Source organism: Macrobrachium rosenbergii, chromosome 26 (assembly GCF_040412425.1).
Source record: "Macrobrachium rosenbergii isolate ZJJX-2024 chromosome 26, ASM4041242v1, whole genome shotgun sequence".
Lineage (NCBI taxonomy): Eukaryota > Metazoa > Arthropoda > Malacostraca > Decapoda > Palaemonidae > Macrobrachium > Macrobrachium rosenbergii.
This window is the reverse complement of record NC_089766.1, coordinates 19,419,131-19,428,091: the sequence shown is the minus strand read 5'-3', so window position 1 is coordinate 19,428,091 and position 8,961 is coordinate 19,419,131. Positions and strand designations below refer to the sequence as shown.

At 39.0% G+C, this 8,961-nt stretch overlaps 1 long non-coding RNA gene across 1 annotated transcript; it reads left to right on the top strand.

Moving 5' to 3' along the window:
* The first annotated feature begins 2,240 nt into the window (after window positions 1-2,240).
* LOC136853106 (uncharacterized) lies at window positions 2,241-4,307 on the top strand. The gene is made up of 3 exons (XR_010857349.1): window positions 2,241-2,391; window positions 2,678-2,776; window positions 3,832-4,307. It is a non-coding gene; the product is annotated as an uncharacterized lncRNA (long non-coding RNA).
* The last annotated feature ends 4,654 nt before the right edge of the window (window positions 4,308-8,961 follow it).

Below are 8,961 nucleotides of genomic sequence, written 5' to 3'. Positions count from 1 at the left end.
ATGTATGCTTAATGGAACACAGCCTCTGGTGAAGGAAGTCCAACGTGAGAAGACATTGGGAGGGCCAAAATACATTTTGCAGAGGCTGTCCTGTGACAGTGCTAGGAGTTGGGGGGCGACGGGTTCTGGTGAGGTTGCATTGAGAAGGTTCAAGGACAGGTGTGGTGTATTGGGAGGCCTCTTGTGTGGATGTGTTGGCTGTACCAGTGCTGGAAGCTTCCTTTCAACCGCAGTAACTCAGTTTGGGAGGAAAAAATCTTCTGGTGCAAAGATTAACTCTGATGAATAAATCGAGACTGATTGTGCATCGAAGTATTGAGAGAGAGAGAGACAGAGAGAGAGAGAGAGAGAGAGATGGTATGCCCTAACGTTTAAAAGAAATTTGAAATGACCTCGTAAAACTGTTATTCTGGGCTTCAGGAAAATTATAAGCTATAAACCTTCCCAACCTTCGTTCAAAAACCTTTTGCCTTGGAAGACAGAGCTCAGCTAGTTGCCTGACTGTCCACAGACAGGCTGGTTGAAAACCAAGTACCTATTCTCCTTACCAAGCGACGTATCTACCACAGATATTTTACAGCTGGTTTCTATTTCAACCTTTTTTCTACTTTCATATTAAACAGCGCAGTTCCTATAAAACACAAGTATAATGACAGTGAACATATTCTAACGAGATCATAAATCAAACCGGAAAAAAACTTTCACTGCAGTCAACATACAGTATGTAATAATTTTCGCATGTCTTCCAATGTTGCTGAGTTCTATAATTATATATTCATTAGAGAGAACCATTTTATACCTTGAGATTTTATCAATATTGGTTAATGAAGAGACAAGTCGTGAAGAAAATGATTGGTTTCAATACCAAACACTAAATTTTCATGTTGCATATATTTCCTATAAATTTAATGAGTTAGGTTATTATGGATATCTGATTCATGCACAAAATAGATCGAAGCAATGCAAACTGACCTCAAGCGCTTTCAGAGTCTCCATAGTCTGTTGTATAAAAGATATATGTAAAAAAATTCTATTTTTCTTACAAAGAGTTACTTCAAATCCTTTAAGAGGAAAAAAGGAAAATTAAAAACAGACCAACTATGGCAAAACCTGCTGGGGATAAAGATGACCACCATTCTTGTCCTGACTTATTACCGTGTAGAAGTTTCCTTTAATTTCATGAACTTGTGAATAGCATTCTCTCTCTCTCTCTCTCTCTCTCTCTCTCTCTCTCTCTCTCTCTCTCTCTCTCTCTCTCTCTCTCTCTCTCTCCCTAATACTGTGTAGCTGTCAGGTTAACTTAGCACAGGTTACCTTGTTCTTGGCTTCCTTTCATCTTCCTTCGCTTCCCGGTCCCACTCGGCGCTTATTTATTTCGCCGTTTTCTTTGGATCTTCCTCTTTAGCCGAGTCTTTTAATATTCTTCCTTTTTGGTGCCATTGTTCATATTTGCTTTTATCGCTTCTCTAATTTTCTCTTTCCTTCACCCCGCTTTCAGCGAGAAAGGCACAGAGAGAGAGCGAAAGAACCGGTCACTAGGACAGTGACAAAAGGTCTGAGGAGAAAAGCCGTTTGTGGCCTTTGTTGATCTTCCAGAAAAGAAGTGAAAGAAATTTCATGTCACGCCTCGAGCGAACAGAAACACCACAAAAGGAACCAGAAGAAGAAGAGAAGCAGAAAAAATGAATCATATTTTTACAAGCTTTTGTTTAACTTGACTACTGCGTCTGTCTGCCTGTCTGTCTGTCCTCAAATCTTGTCAGTCAATTTTCGACCTGTTCCCTTTTTCCGATGGACTTGAAATTTTGCTTGGTTGCTCAATCCCGGTGACAATACAGCCTTACATGATCAGTAGGTCAGCAGTGACCTCTAGTGATCCTACAGTGACCTCTCCCAGTATCTCAGGATTTATATGAAACTCTCGGATTTTCCACAACTTCTTTGACTCTGTAGAATTATCCTCCCTATAACCCCTCCCCTCCCCTCGTCCATCACCCTCCCCTTCCCTCTTCCATCCCCCTTTTTCATACCGAATATTAAGGCTTAACAGAGCCTAAAATAACATTATTTTCATTAATGATTAGAATTTGCATGGTAAAAGTTCTGAAAATAATTAGATGTGTCTTGATAAACCAAACTCCTGAGCAGTGGCTAACCAGGGGGTCAATAGTCGAAGTGTCAGTTCTACTTGGAAAGCGACGGAGCTCTCGTCTGCCGGCTGGGCTGTGCCTTTAGGGTCCTTGGCGTCGGAGCTTCGGGTTTTCGTCCGACCAAAAGCGAGAAGTTTCCTCAGAACAGTATTGGACCTCGTTGGTGATAGTCTCCTTGTTCCTGCTTGTCGTTTTGGTGTGCGCAAGTCCGTGTGTACGCTGCTTTTGTCCGCGAGGAGAGGCAAGTCTTCGTTGAACTTGGTGGGGTTTTAATACTTTAGCACTTTGTATTTTAGTTTTTGAACTTTTGAGGTTTTTCCTATAGTACGTTGTAAAATAGTTTTACCGTTTTGACATTACAATTGATATATTCCGATAGTTCCCATTTGTTGCAATTATTTTTCCACTTTAAGTTTTCTATATTTTAATTGATAGTTTTTCCATAGTACTTTCTTACAGCTTTTACATTACTTTGATAGTCTTTCAAAGTTTATAGATTTTATTACGACGGAACCGTTCCTTTTCAGGATCAGCGGAACTTCTATATTGCCCAAGAGTCGCTGACGGTCAGACATGTCAATCTATCCACACGGACATTGGTAACGTATATTTCATCGCTCCAAAAGGTGAGTCAATGTTCCTAATTTATTTTTGCAAATTTAACTAAAGCAAGCTATTCCTCCCCTCAGGGGCGGAGCCCCTGTTGGGGAAGCCCCTCTGACGTACGGCAGACTTCGGTCTGCCGTACGCCAGGAGAGGGGCTTGCATTTTTTTTTTTTTTTTTTTTTTTGTCAAACAAAAGGTTAAATATTAACCAGTATTGCGGTGTTCAATATAGTTTTTACAAGTTTCATTGTAGTTCCTTGGATTAATTTTTTGTTACTCTTGATTTTTAACATTCGTTTACTTGCTGAAATATTGCAGTTTTCAAAATTTCATAAGTTCTTCAATAGATAAATCTTAACTTACTGAAAGGTATTGAAAGATTATAGAATTAAAGAAACTTGGAGCATTATTTGATTTTATTCTTACTAAAGTTTATTTATTTTAGTTATGAGATTTTCATATTGAGGTTTTAAGCTTAGTGTAACGGAGTAATGTTCCAGAATTTTATTTATAAAGTAATATTTTGGGTTATAAGGTCAACGAAACTAAGTATTTTTATAGTAACAGGATATCTCTCGGTTGTCAGATTTTTAATGTAAGCAGTCCTTAAGTAGGAGACGGCTGCAAGCACTGCAAATAATTTACCCCCCCACCCCATTCATTTAATGAACTTGTGTAATGGCTTGCGACTTACATCAGATGCAATGTGATTGGGAATGGGCATAATCAGTTTTGCACAAATTTAAGATTTTATTGATAGGGGTTGGTGGAGTTAAGTTTATACTAAGAGGAATGATTATACTGAGCTTTCGTTACTTAGGGTTCTGTACATGAGACTGAGGTAGTGGCTGGTGTGTAAAATTGCAAAATATATCTTTGTCCTGCGGCAGTTTTACTAAGTAGTGGCAAAACAGGTCACAAGTTTAGCTTGGTTGGTGGCTACTACAGCATGTTGAGCAGTTTTTCAGCCTTTTCAGTAATGGCGTTGGAGTTTTTTATAACTGATCTCTTGTAATCTTCATTTATTCGTATAGTTGAACCTAGTCCTAACCTTTGGTTTTGGTCTGATTGACAGGTGTTTAAAACTTGTACAGAGCTCACAGCAGTGTGGTACGGATAGTTAGGATGGAGGACAAGTGTGGTAGAGGAGGCAAATTGAGCAACGTCGAGAACTTAGTTTTCTTGAAAATGTTGAAGCCTAGTTAATTGTTGTCAAGCCTTGTTACGAAGACTGTCATTGGAGGAGGAATGCAGTGATCTTCAGTGATCGATTTTTGATGTAGTAACATAAAACTTAATTTTAATGGAATAAACTTACAAGCTGCAGAAAGTATTCATCACTACCTGATCCTAATGTAATATGAATCTGTGTTTGAGGTTTCATTAAACTTTTGACTAGGGATGGTGAATACTTTGGTTGAATACTTCAGGTGCTCTTGGAGTTGCAGAGAGAATTTCTGGGGTTGTGTAATTTGGCTCTTAAATGTACCTACCTGTAACATGTTTTAATCTATTAAAACAATTCCTGCCTGACAGAATTCTTATGCAAGCCCAATTAGACTGAGTTGGTAAAAAGGAACAGTAACTACTGGGAACTTGTAATTAAAGGGAAGCGGAACTGGGAACTTGTAATTAAAGGGAAGCCGAACAGTGTTTCCCTTTAAGTGTAATTGTTCTAATTTAGAATTCTGAAATTAAGTTTAAAAGCTGGCAACACAAAATGCTGGCTACACTTTGTGATGCAAGTAAATGGTTGGGGGGGGGGTAAATATTCCTGTGACCATTGTTTGCTTACTAAGAATGTAGAGTTTCAATATCCCAAAATTCTATATTACCGTTGAAATTAAAATAGAACTGGTTGTCCTGTTCAGACAAAGTATGCAGGTTCTTGAAAGCACGTTGAGACAGTTTAATACTGCAGAGGTAATTGCTGCATGGTTGGACCCCGAGAGATATCCTGATGTTTAAAGTTCGAAGGCTTATGACCTTTGTTAAACAAACTCGGAACAGTCAGAGGTGGAGTTTTGGGACAAAATTCAGGACATCGGATCCTTTATAGTGTAATCGCATCTGATGGATATGGGTTAATTTAATAAAGAATTAAATTTTTTCTAACATGAAAAACTATTAGGTAAAATAATGAATTGATATAAATTGCTAAAAAAAAAAGTGGCAGTGGTTAACTATTGCTCTGCCAGTTTGAGAGGACTAAACTGTCATTAACTGCCCTAATGATACGTAGAACTATAAAACTTAACCCCAAATAATTTTAAAGTTAACGTGGCTCCCACCGCTGACTGGATGAGTTTTAGACTAAGATAGAAACAAAAATATTAAGTTTAGTAATAACAGAAATCGTCTCTTGGAATATTCTGATCTTGAGCCTCTCGGCAGGTCCGGTGGTGGCAGAGGAGCCTGTCAAGAAAACCAACTTTGCGGAAGCACACAGGGAGAAGCAGGAAAGCACAGCAATGGTTTAGAAGTTGTGGAAACCTGTTCTACAGGTAACTAAGGAGGGTTATTGCAGGTATTGTATGGTATGCCAATAAAACTGAAGACTAGATTATAACTTGTATCCATTGCAACCGTGCTTACGAGTATATATCGATTAGTGCAAAGGCAAAGTACCATTGAAGTTTTTTCTATGCCTTGTTAATTGGATAATGAATGAATTCTACTGAGCTGCTTTGGTCATAACATCTTTAGTTTATGGAAAAGATGTCTATTACTGAGAGGCTATTCTCTCGCTTTTTGTTCAACTTATATATAACAGAAATCGGGAATTGGTCAATTATAACAGAGGTATATGATCCTGCAAATTCTTTCGCCAATTATGAAGAGATACTTCATATCCTATAACCACTTGTGTCGAAATAAGGCAGTCTTCTTTTTGCTATCAATACGTCGTTCTCTCAAAGAAAGTGAGGTAATTTGAAATAACATTTTTGAAGACATTACATAGTGGTATGTACATAAATACTGTGCAAGCATGCGGAGTTTCTCTCTCTCTCTCTCTCTCTCTCTCTCTCTCTCTCTCTCTCTCGTTTGACTTGTACACAATCACACGTTATAGAAAAGACACAAAAATAAATACTTTTAAGAAACGCGTAAATGTATTTGCGGTCTCTTAAAACTTGAGAAATGCAAAGGAACAGATCGGTCAGGTATACCCATACATATATTTGCATGTCCTCAGAGATTCTATTTGCATTTGAAGTTTCACCGAAACCACAACTACTCGACTTTTGCCTCTGGTTTGTATGACGTGAAATCCACTTGTATTGAAAATCTGTCGCTCTGTGGCCGCGTCTCATCTGCTCCATCCCGTAGGAGGTTGGTGTCGTCAGTGCATCTCATGCGGTGCACTATAGATATTACTTAAGGTTCTTTGCAGCGTGCCTTCGGCTCCTAGCTGCAACTCCTATCGTTCCTTCTACTGTACCTCCTTTCATATTCTCTTCCATCTTGCTTTCCACCCTCTCCTCATAGGTCCCAGTGCTTGGCCTTTGGCCTGAATTCTGTATTCCATTATATTCAATTCAATTCAATTCATCTGCTCCAGTTGACGTCTGAATGAGCAGAGGAAAACATCAGACGTCTGTGGGAGGCGTCACTGTGTGTGTAAACAGAATGAGCAAGAATTGATTTGACTTGTAGATAATTGGTCTGTTACCGAGTATTGTGAAGTCTGGTAATTCGGTTTACGGTTTAAGGAAGGTGTCGTAATCTAATCTTGAGGATGAATAAATGGCAGCTTAAAATTAACAAAAGTTGTTCACTGTTTTCACAGTGAATTGACGTAGATGGTTCTTTACCCTATGCTAGTTCCTCATTGGAAGGTTGGTATCGTTCTCGGATAGCACTCTGCTGGGCCCGAGTTCGATTCTCTGACCGGCCAATGTAAGAATTAGAGAATTAGAAAACTCTGTCACAGTTGAGGAATTGTCTCCTCCTTCTCATGACTTTCCTCGATCTTAAAAAAGCCTCGACAGACAGCAACGTGAAGTTCCTTTATTTTAAACAATGCCTTTAAAAACACGAGAAGGGACTTTGTAGGGGGATAGTGCCGGCAGTGCCCCTCGCGCGGTGCGTTGTAGGCATTACTTACTGCTCTTTGCAGTGTCTCTTCGGCCCCCAGCTACAACCCCTTTCTTTCCTATTGCTGTACCTCCGTTCGTATTCTCTCTCTCTCTTCCATCACGCTTTCCACCTTCTCGTACAGTTGTTTCATAGTGCACCTGCGAGGTTTTCCTTCTGTTACGCATTTAAACCTTCTTTTCTCTCAGTTAAACCTTTCAGTGCTGAATAACCTCATAGGTTCTAGCGCTTGGCCTTTGGTCTGAAATTATAATTCAAATCCAATTCCATATTACTCTCAACGGCACAAGAATCGTCTGGAAACGCCGACGACAAATTAAGGCGTAATGTCTCGCAATATTCTTCGGGACAATACAATGTCAGCTTTCCAAGGTTATATTTATCAGAACTCTGTCCGTAACGGTTGTATAGAATTATGAACCATTTTCCATTCTCAAACAAACATTTGAATGTATGTTAATCTCTATTTTATTTGCCTCGCGTCAGGCACTACGTTTCCGCACGTCAAGACTCCCTGATAACGAGGCTCCGCTAGTCCTGGCTAACAGCGTCTCAAAGGTCCTTTTAGTGCGAAGAAGATCTCTCGAGGGTTACACACAGTTCTTCTAGAGGCAAATCAATTTCAGTTTCAAATTTCAAACGATTTATTGACATATATAACCTATACATAAAATGAGGTATATCAGCAAGCTGTATACCCACCAAAATATTTTTAACAATACAACTGATCTGCTGGGAATTTGTGAGGTAGGGGAGAGAAGGGGATTCTCGGATGGAATATAAAAATGTGTTAAACGCAGCCGAGACGGAAAAAAAGGCGTCGTTTTCTGGAAAATTTTGACAGTAATTTTAGATTCTCGTTGACTGTTCGTTTGTGGTCTGTGGAGAGAGACAGAGAGAGAGAGAGAGAGAGAAGTTCTTGTAAAAGTGGCACTTTTATAATCGCCGCCGTAAGGGGTTTTTCTTGCACCTCATGCGGTGCACTGTAGGCATTACAAAGGTCCTTACAGCGTCCCTTTGCCCCTAGCTGCAACCCTTTCATTCTTTTACTGTACCTCGTTCATATTCTCTTTCTTCCATCTTACTTTCCTTAACCCTCTCCTAACAATTGTTTCATAGTGCACCTTTAAAACCTTTACTGTCAGAATTTCCTTTTCAGCGATGAATGACCTCATGGGTCCCAGGCTTCGCCTTTGACCAAAATTTTATATTCATTTCCATTTACAAACATATTAGTTTTTTTTTTTTTTGGCTTCATACTTCCACTTGTGTGTCTCTGAAATTTGTTCGTTTGCTAAAAAGCAACAACTTTTTTGTTTAAAGGTTTCATGATTGACAATCTGCTTCATCCTGATGCATTTACAGTTAATATCTTATCAGCATTAATGTCTAAAAACGACAACCTTTGAGGAATTTCAGGATCACGCAACTGGGTAGTTGTAGTTTTTTTTTTTTAATACTTGAGTAGAATAATTGTGTCTGAAAAGTCTTGATTTTTCTGGTATTTAATATTTTATTTCATTTGCATTTTTTTATAGAGATTTTGTTAGTTTACTACCAGAGTCACCTCAGTTAATCAAATTGAAATCTCTCTCTCTCTCTCTCTTCACAATCTTCTCTCTCTCTTTCTCTCCTCTCTCTTTCTCACAGTATCTCATGAGACACTTCCTACATCACTCTCTCAGTATTCATGAGACTCTCTTTCTCTCTCTCTCTCTCTCTCGGTATTCTGAGACTCTCTCTCTCTCTCTCAGTATGCATGAGACTCTCTTTATCTCTCTCTCTCTCTCTCTCCTCTCTCTCTCTCTCTCTCTCTCTCTCTCTCTCTAGAAGAATTCACAGAAAAACACTCCAGATGTATACCATTAAAGCAAATACTAACTCGGCAACCCTCAGCCTAAGTGGTTCAACAGAGAAATTAAAATAAAATAAGAGAAAGAGACAGATTGCACTAAATCAATGAATCCACACCCAACACCAGAAGAAGCAAGCAGGCATAAAGAACTCTGCAGAATGGTGGACAAATTAGTAAGAAATGCAAAGATAAATGAGGATAAGAGAGTTGCATCAGCTTGTAAGGAAAACCCAAAAGAATTCTTTGCTCATG